This window comes from Triturus cristatus, chromosome 3_1, assembly GCF_964204655.1.
Source record: "Triturus cristatus chromosome 3_1, aTriCri1.1, whole genome shotgun sequence".
In the NCBI taxonomy this organism is placed as follows: domain Eukaryota; kingdom Metazoa; phylum Chordata; class Amphibia; order Caudata; family Salamandridae; genus Triturus; species Triturus cristatus.
The window spans coordinates 92898413-92922079 of record NC_140583.1 but is presented as its reverse complement, the minus strand read 5'-3'; positions in this window follow the sequence as shown (position 1 = coordinate 92922079).

Below are 23667 nucleotides of genomic sequence, written 5' to 3'. Positions count from 1 at the left end.
CCGTTTTAGCGGCAGTTTTCTGCCGCTAAAGCGGCGATAATTTTATCGCCTGGCTTGTTAATATGCCCCGTAGTTCGGTAGAGTCTGAAGCATTGCATGTTTTATCAATACCACGATGATGAAAGATAGATGTGGCATGTTTTTGAGTACTCAGCACGCACTCCTAGCACTGCACGGAACTTAGATAAAGGGTGTGACAGGAGGATACAAGTGCCCTCATTGAACAGTATCATGACATACGGTTCTGATTTTTACGCACTATGGGGCATATCAACAACAACCGGCGATAATTATCGCTCAGCGCTCTTAGCGTGAGGATAATTATCGCCGGCTAGCGTGAATTTTTATCGCTGAGATAGCGTGCTATTAGCAACGCTTATCTCAATAGCGATAAAAATCTACACGCTAACAGGCTAACGTGAGATTATCGCTGGAAACCCAGCGATAATCACACGTTACCTTGTTGATAGGGACAGGCAAACTTAGCCATGATATCCTCCTTCCATAGGATATCATGGCTAAGTCTGAAAATTAGCAGACGTTAAAAAGCAGCGTTAACCGCGGTTAGCGCTGCTTTTTTTGTCTCTAACAGGGTTAGCGACATTCTTGATAATAGGAGAAATGTCGCTTGGAACGCCCCCTTTGCATCTCATTAGAGATGCAAGGGGAAGCGTAGAGTAAAAGGGTGCTAACATGCAAATGTGCGTGTTAGCACCCTGTTGTTGATAGGGCGCTAGTTTTATCTCTGCTTTTTTGGCTTTTAAAGCCAAAAAAGCAGAGATAAAGCCCTTGTTGATATGCCCCATTGATTTCTTCCACACTCCATAGCATGTTCTTCTTGCATATGTTACTTGACTGCATAAGGTTTATTCTATCATCTCCTTCCCAACTCAGTGCATGTTTGGCGTGCAAATATGACTTGCTACTAAGTGTATTTTACACATCTTTACATTGTAGTTTGTTTGATCTATATTTTTATACTGGCTCCTGACGAAGGGACAGGGAGTTTCGAAATACATCGGGCATCCATCACCTCAAGTGGACTGATCTTTTTTGTTGAAACATTTTGAACACATCATTAAGAAATCCTAACTTCATGTTAATTTATGCTACTTAATATGAAATGTTGACTAATGAGTCTTTTGGAATAAATATGTTTTGGTTTGATCTTGTTATTAACATGTGTATTTAAATGGCTGTTCGTGTAGCAAAATATTTCACTCTATTGTTTTTATTGTGCCATTGTTTTTCTCTCTGCATCCTGATGGCGCCATTCCTTCATGTGCCTATGATTGTGCCATTGTTTATTTCTTTTTTTTATGATTGTTCCATTGTTGTCTTTCTTTTTATCTGTGATTATGCCATTTGTTTCTCTCATTTGCCTTTGATTATGCCATTTTTGTCATTCTTTTGCCGTGATTGCACAATTTGTTATCTCTTTTGCCCAGCCACTGTTCGTGCAGGTAACAGAGGTGGGGCAGGGGGGGCAGGAAAGGGGGGATTTCGAGGGACGATGCAGAGGGAAAATAAAACAAATACTTTTCCTCTGCATCATCCCTCGAAATCCTCCCTTACCTGGCCCCACCACCCCACCGCTGTTACCTGCATGGGCCGCTGCAGCTTTTGCCCATGATTGTGCCATTATTGTCTTTATTTGTGCCCGTGATTGTGCCTTTTCCTTTACTCACTAGGCACTTACCCGTTGCCCTATTTTTGAACTCACTTTCCCGTCCGCTCTGTTCCCACTTCCTTCTGTTTCCATGGACCGCCTTACCTCCAGCTCCTCCCAATCATCCATGCTCCTCAGCACTCAATCGCTCAGCAAGCACCTCATGGAGTTCTTCGACTTATTGGGTGACAATGCCTCAGATATTCTTTTCCTCACAGAAACATGGGTGATCCTAGCATCAACACCAGACATCACCATGGTCTTCCCTGCAGGATACAAGGTTGTCAGGCAAGACAGACCCGGGGGAGCAATAGGCATCATCTTCAAGGACTCCATCAGCTCTGACACCTCCAAAGATATGAGAAGCAACTACATGGAACATTTTGTTCCAAATTCACAGAGGTAAAGTGAGATGAAAGTCTAACTTTACAACTTTCGGTATTCATAAACAGCATTTACTACTCGTAAATGCCCTTTGTGAATAGCGAAAGTCGTAAAGGTCAACGTTTGGTATTCACAAAGGGCAATTACGATTAGTAAATGCTCCTTTTGAATACCAAAAGTCGTACAGTTAGACTTTCATCTCACTTTACCTTTGTGAATCAGGCCCTTTGACTTTAAACTGAGAGACCCAGCCGTCACCCTGGGTGGAATCCTTGTCTACTGACCAGCAGGACACTACACAAACTTAAACAACATCATCATAGACTTTTACACTCCACTACTCATTGAATCCAGCTCACTCAGAACCATTGTAAACACCCTTACACTAACCATCTGGACCAACCAAGTCATTATCAGCTTAAAAATAAGCATCCCTCATCATAGAAGAACAACTATGGCAGACGCATCTTGCCAACGCTGGAATAACGTATCAGGGATGGTTTGAGCATCTTCCCACCACAAGAACTAACCATAACAAACAGTCAACCTAGTAAGCAACATCAACAACTTTAAGAACTGGATCACCAACTGCTCTCTGCAAACAATGCCTACCAGCAAGAACACAAATTCAGTGTTACCAGTACACAGAATAACTCAAAATCACCAAGCAGCACTGCAAGCTACTACAGGTGGAAAGCTTGCCAAATGACTTGGACATGAATGTTTTCAAATCTGTTCTAAGGCACTAACAACAGCAAGCATGGGAAAGCAAGATTTTGACACCAGCTCTAAGAATAGCAAAAACCTTTTCGCAACCAGTAAAGATTTCACTGCACCCTCATCAAACACTTGCAAAATGATCCCACTCAAGAACTGTGCAACAGACTATCAGACGTCTTTAGCAGCGAAATCACAAACATATACAACAACTTTGCCCTGCAACCAGACCCAAGAAACTTGGTAACCAGCCTACCAATATCAGGTAACGGAAACACCCGTTAGAAAATGAGACACACTCACCATAAAAGAAACCCCAACCATACCTTCATGCCCAACCATGCCTTCAACAAAGGCTATGACCAAATAAGCATAGCCCACTGCCACATCCTCAACACCTCCATCAGCACTGCCACCTTCCTGGAAGCCTAAAAAGCATGCAATTGTCAACTTTCTACTGAAGAATTCGTCAGCAGTCCCAGTGAAGATCAAAACTATCAACCAATCAGCCTATTATCATACCCAGCTAAGCTCCTAGAAAAAGCCATCAACAGACATCATGCCAACCACCTCACCAATCACAAGATTCTGTATGCCACACAGTCTGGATTCGCCCAACCACAGCACCAAGACAGCCCTCATCACAGCAACAGACAGCATCCGCATGATCCTGGACAATGGAGAATCTGTTGCCCTCAACCTTCTAGACCTCACAGCAGCCTCTGACACAGTCCCATCCTGATAAATTGACTACAACTGCCTGGCACCCAAGGACCCACTCTGCAATGGATATGCACATTCCTCACCCGAAGAACTCAGACAATCAATATGCCACCTTACTCTTCTACAGTCTACTAATGACACTTACGTTACAGGCCCTGGGTACAATTTTGTACCATTTACTATGGACCTATAGGTAAGTTTAAAATGCCAATCAGGTGTGTAGCCAATTCAGACATGTTTTAGAAGTCAGAGTACATGCATTAGGGCCTAGTTAGCAGTGTCCCAGTGCACAGAGTACACAGAAAAACCAGCAGCATTAGTCCAGAAACATGGGCGGAGTGCATACAAAAAGAGGCATTTTCTTGATGCAGTAAAATAGTTTTTCCTACTCTGCTCATTTGTCTGTATAACATGGAGAGCATACCTCGACCCAAAGGCATCTTGGCACTAAAAGCAGAATGCAAAACTGAACAACTTAGATAGAGCTCAAAGAGAAAACAACTAGTCATTAACACATTAGACAGAGATTTTCTGTGCGCTTGATGTCTATTGGTAATGAAATTCCAAACGTTTGTTGAGATATACGAAAAATATGTTTCTGGCCAGCAGCTACATTTAAACCTTGGAACCATCAGATCTTTCTTTTGGCTAGATCTCAAATTCCGCTGTGCAGTGTACCCTTTGAATCTTGTAGCAATGAAGCTAGGACCTGAACTACTGATCGCCTTGTGAACCAGACAGAGAGCCATAAACATGGGGGCATATTTATAATAACTGACGCATCCCTGCATATCAGCAGGGATGCGCCAGTTATTTTGCGCCCCAGCTCCGCCACCACGGATGCGCCGCATTTATAATGCGGCGCACCATGGGGCAAAAACGGCACAGATGCGTCACGCATCTGTGCCGTAAAAGTGGCGCATTGCTGGAGTTGCGTCGCAAGCGCGACGCAGCTCCAGCAATGCTCTGGGGGGCCCTATCTACACAATGCTGCGTCAATCCTTACGCCTGCTTCAAGCAGGCGCAGGGTTTTGACGCAGCATGGGCTCAAAAGTGACTGAGTGAAATCTTGTAGATTTCACTCAGCCACTTTTAGGAGGCGTTCCTGCGCCGGAACGCCCCCACCTGCGCAGGAACACCTACATGTGCCGCAGGGCTTTACAACGTGACGCATCTCCCAGATGCGTCACGTTGTAAATACCCCGCACCTTGGCGCAGGATTTGCGCCGCTGCTGCGTCACAAAAGTGATGCAACGGCGGCGTAAATGAGGCGCAAGTCAAACATAAATCTGCCCCATGGTCCTCTTGCAAACTAGAAGCTAATGCAGCTTCCAAAGATCTTAAGCTACTGATTGATAACAAGACTAATTCATGTTTTTTCTCTTTGTCATTGTAGAGTCTATTCCCTGGAAATCCTGATTCTCCTTTGCACTAGATTTCCTATTTGTGTCTAGAACATAGCTGGTTGGAAGTGAATATTTTTCTACCTTGAGCAAGATACTGAATCAGCAAGTAAGCATGGAAAGATATTCAACTCCAGTCATGTTACAATCTTGTTCTCTGTGAAGATATCTGCTACTTATTTAAATACAATACCTGCTTCAACTTCTCTGTGAATCAGTACATTAAAGGGATCCAAAGAAAAGTAACAACCTTTGTTTTGAAGTTACTTGAACCTTATAGATATCAGCCTCTAAAGAGTTTAGATAAAAGTGACATACTTTGAGGTGAAAAAAACAGACTTGTTGGGTAACTACATTTTATTTGTTGTGCAGATCTTGTCACAAAATGCAGACTCTGGAAATTGAATAAACTCTAATGGTGGAATCCACTAGAAAGTCTCCTTTGGTACAATGATGGTGCTGCAAAAGACTTCTATATATCTGTAACAAATCACACAAAAAAACATAAATACACCATAAATTACACCACTAGCTAGGAAAACGCGGGGGGTCTGGTTAATTTACCTAAAAGATGAACATCTTACTAATGTTCTAAACAATCTAATTGGAACATTTCTAGTTGGAGCCGGCCAATTATTGCTGTTCCAGCCTCCTGTGAGATTCATCCTCCGCCTCTCATCGCTCATGCTACACGAATGAAGGCATGAAATGAATTTCAACTCTGAATGTATTTGTCCATTACCAGCCCACAATAACCTATTAGACAACAAATGGTGCATATGTTGCAAGCTTTGGTGCACATTACAAGCCTAATTAACGGCTGCTTCCGATGAAATATGCAATTATGATGCAAAGAATTTATTACTTCAGCACACTTGACAGACAGGTCCATTATTTCGAGAAGTAATAAGCCTCAGTCCATTTTTCACAAGCATGGGCGAGGAATAATTCTGCAGGAGAACCCGCTGATTTCTCCATCATTATTGCCAATCTGTGTTTTATTTCTAAAGGAGCGAGAGCGATTCAGGGAATTGAGGAACATGAAGAAACAGTCTGTGAGCATTTTCACTTTGTAATATCTGCGTGTTCCATTCTCTTTGTATTCATAAGACAGGCATTGAAAAGATTTCAATGGCAGCCTGCAAATCTGCTATCATTACAAGCTTCTGTTTCTGACACCCAGTGGATCAGAGGCAGGATATTAACACACGAAATTGAAAAACTTCTAACAGCTTCCCAAAAGATGCTGTTGTAGCAGAATATTCCTTGATGAAACAACATTTTTTATTTATTTTCTTTTTAAAGGACTTTTTTTACCATCTTTGGTGAGGTATTGTTCTTTAGAGTTTGATGTGTGGTAGATGCAATTGGAGATGTTTCGAAGTGCCAGGTGTCATAGTATTGATAGTCCACACTTTAGAAAGTACTATGCAGAATGCAAAGCAGCGTCATCAGGGATGGTCGGTGGGCCATTAGCTGGGAGTGCAGCTATAGGATTCTGGGCGCTATTCTTAGAATCTATGCAGCATTGGGAAGTAAGATGTTCACACTGTGGTGTGCTGGCTGTTGATGAAGAAAGTAGTGGTAAGCTTTAGGTGTTTCAGGGAATGTAGTGGTATGCTGAGAAGCGGTAGGTGGGGCACTTTACCATGCATCGCATAGAGAATTTGCACTTATAAAAAACAAAGGGGCCTATTATCAACGGCCAGCAATAATTATCGCTGGCTGTACATAGCGATAGAAATATTATCGCCGGCTATGGCTGAATATTATCGCCATGATAACGCTATATTTACAACGCATAGTGCTATGGCGATAATATTTCAGCGATAGCGGTGATTTCAATGGAACATCGCTGGTTTTTCCAGCGATGTTCCATTGAAAACAGCGATAACATTGCTGATACGACCCTGAGGTCCTATCAGCATAATCCATCTCCCGTTAAAAGTATGCCTTAGTCAGGAATTTAACAGACGTTAAATTCCTGAGTTAAGGCTGACGTAGTGCGTTTTTTTTTATCGCTGCACCTCCTTGTTAATATCGCGAAGCTGCCTTCACGATATTAACATGTCTTGTTTTCACAGCCACGCCTTCTTTGCATCTCATTAGCGATGCGAGGCGAGGCTGTGAAAAAACGGGCTCTACATCAAGGAAACACGCGCTAGCGTGTCCTTGATGATATTGCGATATAATTATTGCAGCTTTTCCCCCAAAAACGGATGCTAAAGCAACGATAATTATATCGCCAGCCTTTGCTAATATGCCCCATAATACTTCCCAATTTATTTCGATATTATTTTTAGGCATTTAGGTAAAACAATATAAAAAAAAGTTTTGTTGAAAAATATATTTCTATTAGAATGAACTTATTACATCCTCAGACTGTTGCTAGTATTGTTTTAATTTCAATCTGGTCTCAAGTTACCTTTCCAGACCATTTTTCATGCTATTTTCTTGTCTTTAAGTCTTTTCATTCTTCTCCTCATTACTTGTGAGTAGGGTCATCCTTCTCATCATTCAATTCTGATCCTTGGTAGTGATGTATTGTTGCTCTCATTATTTCAATGCACAGTCCGCAGGCAATAATTCTGACTAGAGGGTAAACCTTTTAGGAGTAGCCATATATGCTAGTCCTTAGGGTAGATGGTCAGTCTAGTGCCGGAACACTTCCGAGTATCTGCGCGCGTTATAAATGGAGGATAACATAACATAGTGAGCATGCCGACATACATCTTTATGGGAACTCGCCTTCTTACAGGGAGATGAATGATGCTAAAACCTTGAGATGTTTACTATCAAAGTCATAGAATTACTCTTTGCTAAAGAAGGAACTAGCAGCTACAAGGTATCTAATCTGTTGAAGAGCAACTGTGTAGTTTAAAGAATGGAACTATTAAAATGGCTGTCCCTTTAAGAGCCAACCATCCACATAATGTGACATTGTATAGCAGAAAACAGGAGCCAGGCCCTCATTGTTCCACACCAAACTATCTCAAGGTAGTTTACAACTAGGAATAGATATGTTTGTAGCAAACCAATAAAAGTGTGCTACAGTCATTCTCAATATGTATCAGTGTTTACAGTTACCGAATAATCTATTGTTGTATTCCATAGTTTAACAGTAGGGGTGATAGTAACTCGTGTAATTCATGCAGAATTACCTAAAGATTATGCCGAATTATGCGATAAGAGTAATTCCGCATTTAGCATTGCTAACTTAGTCCACAAATATCCCTCCTGTCCCAAATGGACGTAAGTATGCATTTTGAGCTCAGAAAATAGCGCTAAATGCACCCTAATATCAACAGCAGAGTGAGTAGCCATTCAAGCAACACACAATGTGCTCTTGCAGTAGGATTTTTTCCTTCAAATTATTCTTTATTACAAGCCTGTATAATTGTTTTATTAGCAGTAATTGGCGTACAAGGGTAACATGGAATTACTGAAATTAATCTGATTACTCCAGCAAAACTAAAATTACTCTCTAGCCTACTTGACAGTCTTTGGTCTGTTTGAGGGTGCAACTGATATGTTTAATGCAATGACTATGTTGATTGAAGTGGTTATGTTATATTTCATTTTATTTTAGATTTTATATATAGCACAACAGCTAACGTGTGTTTAGTCCTGTTTCAAGGTCCTTCATTTTAAAGGCAGAAAAGAATGGATTTGCAATGGTCTATTAAGAATATAATTAGTTCATTGAATGCAATGACCAGTGGTATCCAGTATGTTGCTCTGACAGTAAAATGAGGTAGCAAGCTTAGTAGCTTTAGGGGTATATTCTCAAGGACCTATCGCTGAGTTAGCAGCGCTTTATCGCCGCCAAAGTGGTGATAAATTAATCGCACTATTCACAAGCTGGTGCTTACAGCTGATATCACCAGTTTTCCGGCGATAGCAGCCGCAAAAAACATCGCCACATATGACACCGGCAACTAACGCTAATGAGATGCAGAGTAGGCGTTCCCGTGCTAAAAGCCGCGACAACACCACTTCGCAACATTCTCAACGACCAGCCAGATTGGCGATAAGTTCACAAAACATGCGATAAGGCGCGTTAGCAGCAGGGATTTAACACCTGCTCTTACCTGGTGTTAAGTCGGATGACAACCTGCACCATGAAGGGGAGCCCAGCCCAGAGCCACACCTGCAGAACAACAGATGCCATGGAGCCACTGATCATGCAGCTCGGAGCCCCAAGAGGGCCACAACACCCACTGCAACCACCCCCAGTCCCCCTCCCTGCAGGCCCCCTCTGGGCACTCCCTCCCCGGACAAAGAGATATCACATCAACTGTACAAAATCCTGAACAAAACAATTTGCCTGATGTTGCACAATCACAACAATCAACAATCATGTGCGATCAGAAAAAGGCGAATCAGTCATACATTTTTTAATTTCAAAACAAAACAATTTATTAAAATCAAACTAAATACAAGTATGTGGAAGAGTCATGGCGGGTCTTCTCTGGATAATCTGTAAGTCACAGCCTGCAAGACAAAAATCAAAGATAAGAAAGTGTGTCATGCGCTCATCCAAGGACAGAGAGAGAGAGAAAGAGAAAGAGCATGAAAGGGAGAGAGAGAGAGTGAAAGGAAGAGAGAGGGAGAGAGAGAGAGAGAGAGAGAGAGAGAGAGAGAGAGTGAGTGAGAAAGAGAGAGAGAGATTGAGAAAGAGAGAGAAAAAGAGAAAGAGCGAGAAAGAGAGAGACAGCGAAAGGGGGGGAAGGAGAGAGTGTGCCGACACTGCGGACCCAGGCCTCGCTGCTCACCAGCTGTCACCGGTGTTGCTCCAACCTCGTGCCGGTAAACCCTTTAGTCCACCAGGTCCCTTATCTGAAATAGATTCCTGAATCATGAATGGCAGAGTCTACATTATCGCACACGCCATCAGTGCTTGCCCGCACCTGCGCACACAGTCTGCTGCATACCAGCCCTCCCGCCACCCAGCGGCGATTGGCCACCCCTGCTCAACCAGGCCTCACTGCTCACCTTCCGCCACCGGCGTGTCTTCAAGAAGGCCCACCACGTGCCGGTGCAAGCTCCAAGCCCGGGTCCCGTGACTTTGGCAGCCTCCACATCATGCAGCCCCGCACCGTGGGCCACAAGGTCACACATCTGATTCTGAGTCTTGATTACACAATGGCAGAGATCATATCAGTGCACATGGGCATCATCGCAGGCTGCACACCCGCCCAGCTCTTTTGGTGCCACTACCTCTGTGAACTGCGACGCAATGCACGTGGCGGTAGGCCTGCGCCTCCCCCGGCTCAGGCCTACACTGTGGTCCAGCAGGGCACACACAAATCCTTACCAGTCCGGACCACCAGGATGGCGCATCATCGCATGCTGCACACCCACTCAGCACTTATGGTGCCCCTACCTCAGTGCACCGAAAGTCACTGTCCCGAGGCTGTAGGCCCTTGCCGGCCACAGTGTATCCGGTGCCACCAACTCTGTGCAACGCAAGTCATGGACCCTCTATGATTGAGTCCCGTGATATGCCAGGTGGACGCAGCCATGTCACCTTCGGCAGTGGGTAAGAAGTGAGACACGTAGCGACGTCATCCCCCCTTTATATGTAAGCCGAGTGGGCTGGGTCGGCATACGCCTGGACAGTGTAGGGGTGTGAATAATTATCCCTGGGCTCTGGGCATGGTTAATTTCTGGAAGGGACAGAAAACCAACTAATGCGTGTGTCTATGTCGCAGTGTCGGCGCCACACGGCCCGCAATCGACAATGTTGCAATTTTGAATGCACCCGGAGTGCGGCCCCGCACAAAGGGAATGTACAAGGAGCACAAGACTGCTCGGGCTCTTGGATCATACATGTCAACTGTTGTGTGTGTTTCGCCATTGGTGCACCATGAGCCTAAGGCCTAGCCTCATTTGCAGCGCGAAAGCCACATCACATTTCCAGAATGCAAGCAGTTGTCAGACTAACATTAGGGATGAAAGCACTATTATCCCAATACATAATGCGGAAGGACATCTGCACCTCCGACCTTGGTCTTGCATACTGCCGGAACCCCCTGAGAGAGATGCCATAGCAGATGATGACAACTGCCACACTACACACAGCGCAAATGAAAGAGCAATGTATCCACACCACACACACAGAAGTCCTGGCTCGAGGTACTCTTGCATGGAATGCCCTTGACCCTTACGTACACAACTACCCATACGTCCAAATGTTGCACACACATACGACTCATTGCACCGAGCTGTGGCATATCATCCACACAACTGCCACAGGCCTGAGGACTGCCACTCATACAAGAGCCAACAACGCACCGTCCAAACATCCCGGGCACATGTACAATGGATGTCACGTGGATCTGTACCGTGACCGAATGCTGCCTGTTAGTGTCTGATGCATTGGTCTGCATGTTGTGGCCCTTGTCTTGCCCGTACTGACATGCACATGCTAATTAATTATACGCAACTTCACTAGTGTTCAATAGTGATGAGTGTTTATTGGAATGACACATTGTGTGCCTCAATGAGCTTTGTCCGTACACAGTGGGGGACTTGACTGATGCATGTCACTGATGGGTGAGTCCCTATTGCCAGCTCCACCTCTGTGAGCCAGACATTGTGTTTGGGATAGTTGCTGATAGACCTGTGCTCCTATGTATCTTCAGCAATGTGAGTATGGCATCCAACTTCTTGCCATTTAGCTCAATGTGATCCATCACTACAGGCTGTGCATGGGTTGGTTGTGGGAGTGGTGGTGTGGGGGGACACATCTTTATGCCCATAGTGGACGTGCACCTACTTGCTGTTTGTATGTGTTCTGCAGTGTGCCAAGGGGATCAGTAACATGCTCAAGGATTATTGTGGGCGTGCAGTGTGCTCTACCTAATTGTGCATGTGTGCCATTGTGCCCATCTCCCCCCATCCCCCAGTCCCTGTTCGGTACTCTCCCTGGTGCTGTTGTGTCAGGTCATGTCAAGCAATGTCCGGACCTCCAACTCCTTCCACCGTCTCTCCACTGATGACTGTGGACACCATTTACTCCATCTCATCCAGCTCCTGGTGTTCCGCTGGACTGCCTCCTCCAGTCTGCATTGCTGCCTGATGGTTGTCAGAGAGTTTCTTCTTGGTTTTGCGCTTCCATCATTCCATCACCTCTTGAACTCTCCAATTGTCCTCTTCCTCACTCAGACTGCATTCACCTTGTCCAGGATGGCCTACCATATTGCATTTTTATTTGCTAATGGCATGTTGGAGGTGACAAACAGTTGTTGCTGGTGTTCTATCACCTCCGTGATGATGATCCTGTTTTCCTGCGGACTGAACCACGTCTTCCTTGTCTTCTTCTCCTTGCCCTCCATGATCCCGAGGTCCCAGGCGGGTCCTCCTGGTGGCTTGTGGGGTTTTGGTCATCCTCTCTACTTGCTCCAGCTTCCTCCGTGGTGCTAGATAGTTTGTATTATTTTGTTTGGGTTTTTCAGTGTTTTTATAGTGCATTTTCCCGCATGACGCATGGGAATTGCAGGCCTGTTCCTGGTTGTCACTGATTTATGTGATGCGATTGGCCACATCACAAATTTTTATGCGTGTCGCGTTTGTTTTGACGCGGTCATTTGGTGCGTTCTCTTGAGACTATCGCATGGTGCGGCCGGGTTGAGAATACAACGTTAACACGGCATTATTTTCCTGCGATGGACTGCGATGTGCAAAGTTGCGTTAAGCCAACTTTGCGATAGTTATCTTGAGAATATCCCCCTTAGTCTTACATACTTGGAAGGGACAATTAGGAATCTATGTTAAGGAACTGTAGTCTGATATTGTGTTAAATGCTGAGAGCAGCAAGAGCATATCTCAAATGCAGCCATAAATAATATACTGGAGATTTATATTTTGGTGGGCCCACTTTAGTATAACACTGACTGACAATTTTTTATTGAGGATTTTCAGGAATAGTTGCAATACAACTATTGATTTATAAGGCAAATAAGGAAATATATATCAAACATATATCAATTTTACTAACTACAGTCCTGCAAACATTAGGCAATTTCTGAAAAAAATTTTAACAAGATTTTCCAAAATAAACCTTTCTCTCGTATGATGCTCGAACAGGAAATATTATAGATGGCTAATCTTATTCAGTTTCTTATGCCATTTGATTAATGTAGGTGAGGAAGTAATGTTTCATAACAACATAATGATTGATTCAGTGACTGTAATCATTTAAAGTGGAATGAAACATTCCTTACCCCACTAATTTTGAGTACAGGTATTTGAAAATGTTGTGCAACGGGGACATTTCAGAAACATCCATCTCTAATAATCAGCCAATGTGTTAGGACAGTGAGTATATATTAATGAAATACCGGAACACAACTTAATGATTTTTTTGTGGTATAATATAACAAACATATAGAGGCTGATTCTGATTTTGGCCGCAAATCGTACCGACTGACACGGGCCTGGACGGGAGACCAACCGACACGGACCAGTGCCGTACGACCAGTGCAGTACGATGCAACGCATGTGAATTACAACCGACATGTACGGAATACAAGCCGTACGACCGAGCTGTAGGTAAAATAGTGATCTGGCCGGAAAACCGACACGAGTTTCACTGACCGACACGAACCCGGAATGAACCCGACCGACACGTACCCGCGATGTCTGACCAGCGCAGTACGATGCAATGCGTGTAAAACCAGACCGACTCGCACGGAGACCAAGCCGTACAACCGACACGCACAGAAAACCAGGCCCACAAGTAATAGAGATCTCCGTGACCGACGCGTATGAAACACAGAAGATAGTCAGCGTGAACAAGGCGGAGAAGCCCGCATGAGCCAAAATTAGCGTCTGTTTCCATCAGAAGAATGTCTCCTTCATGCCTACAAAACCCAAAATAAAAAAGACAAAAAAAGGACCAAACAAGCAATGACAAAGCCAATAAATATCAAATAAAAAGAACCTGGGACAAAGACACACCCAAAACTCCAACCATATAAAGGACTGCAATCACTACCATGATCCCTTGCAAATAGGAGACACAGCCAGCAGCAAACACCATCACACAGCAACCACAGACACACTCACAACTCACCCATCACATATCTCACACACAATCAGCACCTCACCAAAAGCAATCACACATACAGCTAGCAAAACCAACACTAACCCACCCTCACATGCACCCTCACACACACATCACTCACCACCACCACCCATCACCATGCCCCCAAAGAAGAATCCAAAGTTCACAGATAGTGAGTTAGTAGTGCTGGTAGACAAGATCATCAGAGTAGAGCCACATTTGTTTGGTACATTGGTCCAAAGGACCCCCATGTCACAGAAAACAAAGATGTGGGCGAGGATTGTGGACAAGGTGAGCGCACAAGCACCAGCAAGGTGCACAAAGACGATATCCAGAACAGGTGGTATGACGTGCGCAGGAGGATCAAGAAACTCATTGAAAAAGATCACGCCCTGAGTCAGTGCACCGGCGGTGGCCCTCCTGCCAAACCAGTCTACTTCAGGACCTGGGAGGAGAATGTGCGGGACATCCTACCACCAGAGAGCGTCCATGGTCTAACAGACATACCAGAGCCTGGTGAGTACACAAACAACATACCCAATATTGTGTGGCAAGAGGACAGTGAAACTATGCACCGCAAGTAAAGCCACAGTAACCAATACATAATCATCACAAGATGTGTATGCTAGTCAGACAAACACAATACCTGCCATCTCATAGTGACTTGGAAATGTGTCATGACATGTACCAACCTACAAACAAATAGAGCAAGGCAGTGGCACAAAGCTAAATAAACACTGCCAGACAGTTTGCCACCACAAACACACTACCTCACAGTGAAGCTGACTGACAGGAAGGAATAGTGTGGATGCAGGTGAAGTGAGTGTACCCAAAAGCATGATGGGGTTGCAGTCACAGATAATGCTCCCCCCTCTTGATTGGCCTATCAAGACCTCTCTGAACCATGCCCACATCACAGGAAGTGGAAAATGACTGACAAGATGGCTGACACTGGGTCCTGCTGTGGGGAGCACAAGGCCCTTGTAGGGGTTGTGTGCAAATCAGAAGCAGGACACCACTGACTGACATCCTGAAAGACAACTTGCACGCCCTCCAATGGAAGCGCGATTCACAGTGGGATGTCTGGCCGGGTGGGAAGGAGGACTGACAGCTCTGACAATACTTACCAGCATGTGGTGACACACACACCCCCTCAACAAAAACTCTACACAACTCACCGGGTAGAATGCATTGACCCACACGTCAGTGAAATATCAGCAAAAGATACCCTGTACTGGGTGCTGCTGTGTGAAGCACAGGGGCTCTCATTGGACTTGTAGCCAAACAAACACCAGGACTTTACAGTCAGCCATCTTGCCATTGCTGTCACACCCCCTTACAGGGAAGCAGAGTCAATAGGGAGGAAGTATGGGCATGCTGGGAAAGGGGGTTTAGCCAAGACCATGATGGGAGTTGCAGTCACAGACAATCCACACCTACCCACATGGCCCAGCAAGCGCACACTGAACCATGCTCGTCTCACAGGGAGTGGAACTGGACTGTCAAGATGTCTGACACTGGGCTCTGTTGTGGGGAGCACAAGGCCCTGCTGGGAACTGGGCAACAACAAACACCAGGACTTCACAGTCAGCCATCTTGCCATTGCTGTCACACCCCCTCACAGGGAAGCAGACTCAAGAGGGAAGAAGTATGGGCATGCTGGAAAGGGGGGTGTAGCCAAGACCATGATGGGAGTTGCAGTCACAGATAATCCACACCCACCCACATGGCCCAGCAAGCTCACACTGAACCATGCTTGCCTCAAAGGGAGTGGGAATGGACTGTCAAGATGTCTGACACTGGGCTCTGTTGTAGGGAGCACAAGGCCCTGCTGGGAACTGTGCAACAACAAACACCAGGACTTCACAGTCAGCCATCTTGCCATTGCTGTCACACCCCCTCACAGGGAAGCAGAGTCAAGAGGGAGGAAGTATGGGCATGCTGGGAAGGGGGTTGTAGCCAAGACCATGATGGGAGTTGCAGTCACAGACAATCCACACCCACCCACATGGCCCAGCAATCTCACACTGAACCATGCTCGCCTCACAGGGAGTGGAAATGGACTGTCAAGATGTCTGACACATATGCACTGACCAAACAAAACCCAGTGGCACACACAGACATTGCAACCATATGTTCTAAACCATTGTCTGGGGATGCAGTGTCTAGAGGTGCGTCTTGCAGATGACCAATGTGGAGAGCCATAAATATGGTACATTGTACAAAACACACAGGAATTCACATATACATCATTGACAGGGGATACCTGACAGTGAATGGAATGGACACACCAATATAGCCGACACCATAGCATGGTCACATTCACACTCGGTACTGTTGTGAGCTGCATTCCACCCCTACATCGTGCTGAAACATAGGCATCCTTCACACAACACACCACTCACTGACATAGACATTGTAGACACAAGGTCAAACATGGACAGCATTGGAGGAGACATGCTACTCACAGCAGCCAAACTGCAACACACACACCAACGGCCCTCACTGTCACGAACATTGAAAAGCCAGAGTGCTACCTTGCCCAATCCATGTCAACATGTGGAACATTGACAAATTAAATCACATATGCACGTACAAAACTCAGCACCAGAATCATTAATGATGGTGACATCATCACTTGTATGAAATGAGATGGGAACTAGGAACACTGGAAGAAAACACTTCCTCCAAAGAGATCACAGGCATACCGGACTGTGACCATGGTGTACCAATACACCAATGTGGCACACAAAGACTAGCAAACTCTGCTACCACACATGCCCCAATAGTACAACATATCCCCAGTGGAATAGCACGTATGTCCTTGTTAAAGCTCACATGTGTACAGGGATGACACACCTGTGTCAGAAAGGTGATGGCCCTTGAGTAGCAATGGTCATGTACAGACAAATCTATCCATGAGTTGGGCATGCACACACTTCGACATGCACATTTAAATTTTTCTTCATGGCTGGGCAATGTGCAACAACAATATCAAACTCTGACAAGCCGCAAAAAAGCAGTGTACTGGCAGGCATCCGTTCATACAGTAGAATATGTCATGTTTGTGAACCATTGATGCCTGTAGAAACATAACTTACATTGTGTGTCTCTTCCAAACGCAGGTGGTGCTGGGAACCCAGCACCAAATGAAGAGGATTCCCAGTCCTAGACTCTGGTGGACACTGAGCTCTCTGGTTTGACTCTGTCTCTGTCCGATTCGGATGACGATGACCAACCTGGCCCCTCCGGTGTGAGTCATCATGCAGCACCAGCAGCATCAACATTTGCACCCCCTGTACCCACACCTTCAGCATCTGGAAACCGACAGGGCACCCCCACCAACATGGACAGACCAAGGCCACTGAACACCCACAGCACAGGGACACAGGACCCCCCGGAAGCTACAGCAAACACCACCAGCAACACCATCCAAGGGGTCCCAGTGTCACCTATGCGTCCTGTCGCTGGTCCTGCCCGTGTGGATAGGGGTGCTGGGAGGGGTGGGAGGCAGAGGGCGTGCCTCACAGAGGGGTCTGGACTGCATGATGACCCCCAACTGGCACGCATCATAGATGCGTACCAGGATAGCACCGGAGGATTTGGCCAGGTAGTGGGGATCCTCAAGGACATACAACAGGAGCAAGCTTCCCACCATGCCCGCATGGAGGCAAAGTGGGATGACATTACAGCGGTACATCAGGACATATTTCAATGCCTCCGCCAGATCAACACAAACCTGTCCACACCTCCCTGTGTGGCCACAACATCTGTTGCAACACCATCTGCCAGCGCCACAGGGAGGGAGGAGGACTCTGGTGGAGAGCCCCCTGCACCACAGAGGCCTGCACCTGAGGATCCCCCCACCCCAAGAAGAAGAGGGGTCGTCCGAAGAAGGACATGTGAGAGGCCGATGTCCCAGCACATCCCCCAGGGCCTCTAAACCAGTTCTGGACAGTGTTCTTTGTGCGCAATCCGTTCACCTTGTTCAATCGCACACAACTTGCCCACATGACATGGAGGGTTCATGTTGGTCCAATGTAGCAGATGAGTGAGGACTTTACTCTGGACATTTCATCTACCAGCACTTCCAACTCTAATGTGAACTTCGGATTCCAAACCCAATGTACAGCATCCACCATCCTGTGCACTTTCCTCACACATGTTCGCAAATAAACTCACCAGTACGCCATACTTGCCTCTGTTGTGATTCCAACTTGTCAAGTGTCATGGAGATGTCGATCTGCTACATAACACAGTGCATGCCAAATACTGCAACAATGTGACCAACGTCAGGTGAGTCATGGTGATGTGACACAAGTGAGGGAGACACACCACTATGGCAACACAACACATACTCACCATGTCCATGTTACTCATCCCACACAATGATGTTGACCTAAAACACATAGGCGTGCACAAACACAACACCTATACACAGTCAGTGGTAACAAGTCCACAGGTGAGGTAAGCCAATGTCACTCAGATGTGGAAAGACAGACAACTTACCTAACAAAGCATAGCACAGGTTCATTACACATCAGCAACATGTTTATTCAAAAAAAGTTGCATGGCAATTGTACGTTACGGTGGACACACGGTCACAGAGTGTCTGAGAATTGTACTCCAGGGGTGTGTGGTGCATCACTTGATGTAAATTGACTACTCCCACACTGGTGTTGGATTCTGGGCGTTGGGGGTAAGTGTTGACCAAACAACAGGCAAATTACCCTGTGAAGGACAGACACAAGACACAGTTAAAAGCACAGCAGAACAGGAGAGAAATGCAATACACATGCACAAAACATGTCACAAGAAACCTACACAGAAACAAGTTAGCAGTACTACCCTATTGTGGAGTACACACCACCTGAATGGACACATCACTGCACGCATCCAGTCAAGTGGCACACAGACACACTCAGACAGCAACAGAGGAGCCCCAACACATTCCAGGTTAGCTCCATACATTGACATAACAACCCTGGAAACTCACATTCAGGTGTAGAAGTTGTTGATGAGCTGTGAGCGGACGTCACCCTCATCTTCATGAGGAAATTCGATTTTCGATCACAATCACATTGAGCCACCATTTTGTGCTCCACCGCCATTTTGTGTTGCCCTCACTCAGGCAGCACGACGAACGAAGTCTTTTCTGCTTTTCCTGCAATATTGTGTCAAAATAGCCTTGTGCCTCTGTTTACAAAGCTGGTGTTAGAGACTGGCCGAGTACACTAATCCCTGTCTGGTTTTTCTAATCCCTGTCTCAACTATCTGTTGGTTCACACTATTCTCTCCTGATTTTATCTTATCTTCTGGCCTTCGCTGTCCTCCGCTCATATTCTCTCGTTTCACAACTGTCCTCCAAAACACACAAACGTATCTTGCCACCTGCAAGTCAGTTACAGACATGTTAATACCTTAACCTGTGGGAGGGGTGGCAAACACAGTTGGAGGAGAGGCTTCTTCGAGTTACTCGATACTTTTGTTTTTCTGACTTTTTCTATTGGCTCTGACTTTCTTTCAGACTATTCCTATTGGTCTTTCATGTATGTTTTAGGTGTGTCCTTCGTTAATGTATATGTCACCTATGTACTATAAAAGATTGAGCGTCACGGAGTGACGTGGCAGTCTCCTGAGAACATACCGTGTGTACTTCTAGGACAACTGTACTAGCTGCAGCTAATAAAATCTGATCTTTTACGCCGACAGAGTGTCCCCGTGTCTCTGTTAGCTGAAGCAGGAGAACCCAGGAGATTAAGGTGTACCCTGCGCCGCCAGGCCCATAAGGTTTCTGGTTCTTCAACTGGCGCCCAACGTTGGGTGGCTTCAGAGGTAGTGGTTCTGCCTGAAGGTCGTGAGGAACCCCGCAAGATAATTCTGTAGGAATCGCGAACCACGTCAAGCGACCCCTGTATGTCGAAAGTGGTCCGAAGATCTTTTGCAGCATGGTTGCTCCTTCCTGATGGCTACTGACGACTGCTGCCCTGACTGCCGCCCTGCCTTGGCCCTCTTTTTGGTGATGTATGGTAAAGCGAGAAGATAGACGGGCCTCTGTTGGTGTAAGAAGACATCTTAGTTAAGTATTAGTGGGTCGCTCCCACATTTGGTTCTTTGGTTCTTTGGTCCTTTGGTTCTTTGGTTCTTTGGGTCTTTGATTCGGGTATTGCAATAACCGAAGCCGAGGGGTAAGTACATTTGTGCTATGTTAATTGAGTTAACCTCCTTGATGTTTGTGAACAGTCCAGTGAAATAACGATGCCTGGTCTGACTAAGTTTAGGAAACTTTGTTGTTTTTGTTGTAATAGGGATTCCCGGCTGGAGGACTCTTGTCCGATTCCTTCGGTTGGAACTCCCACTTATGAGCTCTATTCTAAACATGGTGTTGGCCCCATTGCCTTTAACGAGCCATGGATCCGATTCACGAAGAATGATGGTGTTTTGAAATGGCCAGAAAATGGTAGTTTTCAGCCTGACATACTAGATAATTTGGAAACTATTTTATTTAAAAGAAAAGCCCGGCCGGCAATGTTTGACTCTTTCCGCCTTTGGCGTAAGGAAGCCAAACAGAGAAAAATTAAGCAAGAAAAACGAGAAAGGAAAGCACAGGGTATGACAATTATACAGGCTGCTCAGCAACTTAAAGATAATGAAGTTGATAATGCGATGGAAATTTCAGAAAGACAGCATCGTATGGCGATAGATAAATGCTATCCGATGTTGCCAGCTTCCCCTTCTGATAAAAGAAAAGATTCAGAGGAAGATCCCTTGATGTCACACCTATTGAGATTGCCTCTGCCCTATGTACAAGGTGCTAATGCACCCCCGTTATTACAGCCTGTTCAGCCGCCAGTTGCGCCTCCGCTTGCTCCGGCTCTTCCACATTTGCCCCCTCAAGTATTGCCGTCTCTGCCAGCTTTGCCTTCAACTCCTTTACCTTCATCTTCTTCGCCCTCTGCTCCCCCGGTAATTACTGATTTCTCTTCAGCTAGTTCGCCTAATACTTTGTCTCCTATCCTTATGTCAAATTCTCCGTCTATGCGTAAACGACTTACAGATACGGTCTCTGGTCTTTTATCTTCTTTCTTTGAGGCGTTAAATGTGTCTCCGGCATTTTCTTGAAGACAGTCTCGTAGTCAGTTCCCAGCTTCCGAAGAAAGAGAAAGGTTGGATTCTCTCGCTCGCAAATGGATTGAGAAGGGTCCTCGGTATAGTGTACCCGACATTATGCCTACCTTCTCACAGTGGAATGCGCCTCCACAGAGATATGTTTTCAATGTTATGTGTTATACACTTGTTAAAAGGATGGGAGGATATGGACTTGGGTTCGGTTCCTCAGGGTCTGTTAGATATTCAGGCTAATTTTGATAAGGGACTCATTGTGGGTTCTAAGGTTGAAGACGCTGTGAAGACACTTGTTTCCTTTCGAACCTTATTTACCTCACAGACTTTTCTTGACTCCGATCCCTCAGTTAGGTTGACACTCAAAAATTACCCAATGAGAGAGGTTCTTCCAGTATGGAGAGAAGCGGTTCCAGCAGCAGGTGCTAATCAAGCTTTTCCTGCTCACTTCCAGCGAATATGGGTACATGTCCCCTGGAAAAGATCTGAAGTTTTGGCTCTTAAACAGTCTCTACCGGATCCTCGTAAGAACCCTGCAGGTTATTATAAAGAGTTGTCACAGACTGTTGATGCCTGCATCATGAATTTAGCAGATATCGATATGTTGATGGGGAATGTAGTCCCACAAGCGTTATGGGCTAGGATTCGTAAAGAGAATCACGCACAAGAACTAGGTGCTGATTGGAATGCTATAATTGCCGCAGATGCAGCCCAAGTGGGGGTGCCAAGCCTGATGCTTTGATTTCAGAACTCCCTGGAAGGATTATTATATTAATGAAAACGATGATGCCTGCCTTGAGAGTTAACTGGGATAAACTAGCCGCGTGTAAACAGGAGAAAGATGAGAGTGTCTCCGATTTCTTCACTCGTTTCGAGGAGACATTAATTGATCACAGTGGTCAGGACATGACTACGGAGGGTGGACAGCGATTATTTGTAGATAAGTTCGTATTTAATTTGCTACCCGAGCTGTCGCATAAGCTGAAAGACTCCGAGAGTTCATGGGCTGTTTCTTCTTCAGCTCAGATATTAGCTACTGCTCAATATTATGAAAATAGAGATAAAGAAGAAAAAGATAAGCAAGAGAAAAAGACTAAAGAATTGAAAACTAAGGTTCTCTTACAACAGGCTTATCCACCTCGTTATGCTCAGCCCCAGTTCCAACAGCCTCCACAGTTTCAGAGGGTGTATCAAAAGCCTGAGCCATATATTCCGAGACCTTTGTTAGGTCCCAATCAATGTGCCTATTGTAGAGAGGAAGGTAATTTAAAGAATAGTTGTCCGGTTTTATTGCAGCGTAATGGGACACTATCTGCTCCACGAGGTCGTGGTGGCCTCCAGTCAGCAAACAGAGGTAGAGGTCGAGGTATGTTGACCCAAGAACAGCGTTCCCTTCCGCCTTCTAATTCCGTGAACTACTTTGATCAGCAAAACGCTCGGTCTACACAGTATTACAATGAGGATTGTTATGTTGAAGGCGAGAATGAAAGTCTTCATGTTAACTAGGACAGCCATGGACAAAGTAAGGGAGTTGTGTCGATTCCAGTAGATCAGAATGGTCCTTATGTTAACGTCACTACAATGGGTGTTTCAGAGCCATTTCTTTTAGATACTGGTGCGAAGACAAGTTCTATCATTCATTCAAAACTCCCTGGGGCACCTTTGTCTGGCTTAACGAATGTATCTGTAGGTTTTTCTGGCGCCCCAGTTTGTAATCCGGTTTCTTGCCCTTTGCCTATTTCAATTGGCCCTTATGATTTAGAAGTTCCGCTTCTTTTAACGAATGGTTGCGGCGAGAATCTATTAGGCTTGGATCTATTGAAAAGATTGCATGCAACAATATATTGCTCTCCCTCTGGTGTATATCTTACTTTAGGACAGAAACTGACTTCTCCAATGTATTTGTCTAAAGATCAATTCCCACCTGAATTGCTCTTTCTTCCTACAACGCTTTGGGCCACAGGTCCAAATGATGTTGGTTGTCTTGAGATTCCACCTTATGTTGTTACTCTCAAACCTAATGCTGAATTGCCACGTGTTCCTCAATATAGAATTTGCACTGAAGGTGAAAGAGCGCTTTTGGAAATCATTCATGATTTGATTCAGAAGGATGTGGTTGAGGAAACGAGAGGTAACATATGTAATAGCCCTATTCTTCCAGTTCTTAAACGTACTGATCCTTCTCAGCCTCCTGTTTATCGCTTTGTAATTGATCTTCGGGAGGTAAACAAAATTGTTGTACCACAGTTTCCTGTTGTTCCAGATATCACTGCACTGTTGACGATGATACCTTCTACAGCGATTTGGTTTTCTGTTATCGATCTGAAAAATGCTTTCTTTAGTATTCCCATTGCCGAAGAGAGTAGGGATATTTTTGGCTTCTCTCTTGGAGGCCGAAGCTTCCGGTTCAAACGCGCACCTCAAGGCTATTGTGAAAGTCCCTCTATTTATAGTCAAGCTTTGAAATGTCATCTTGATGCTTTTTCCTTGCCGTCTGGTGCTGCTCTCATTCAGTACATGGACGACTTGTTAATCGCTGCTGATTCAGAGGATATATGTAAGAATGTGACGGTTGCATT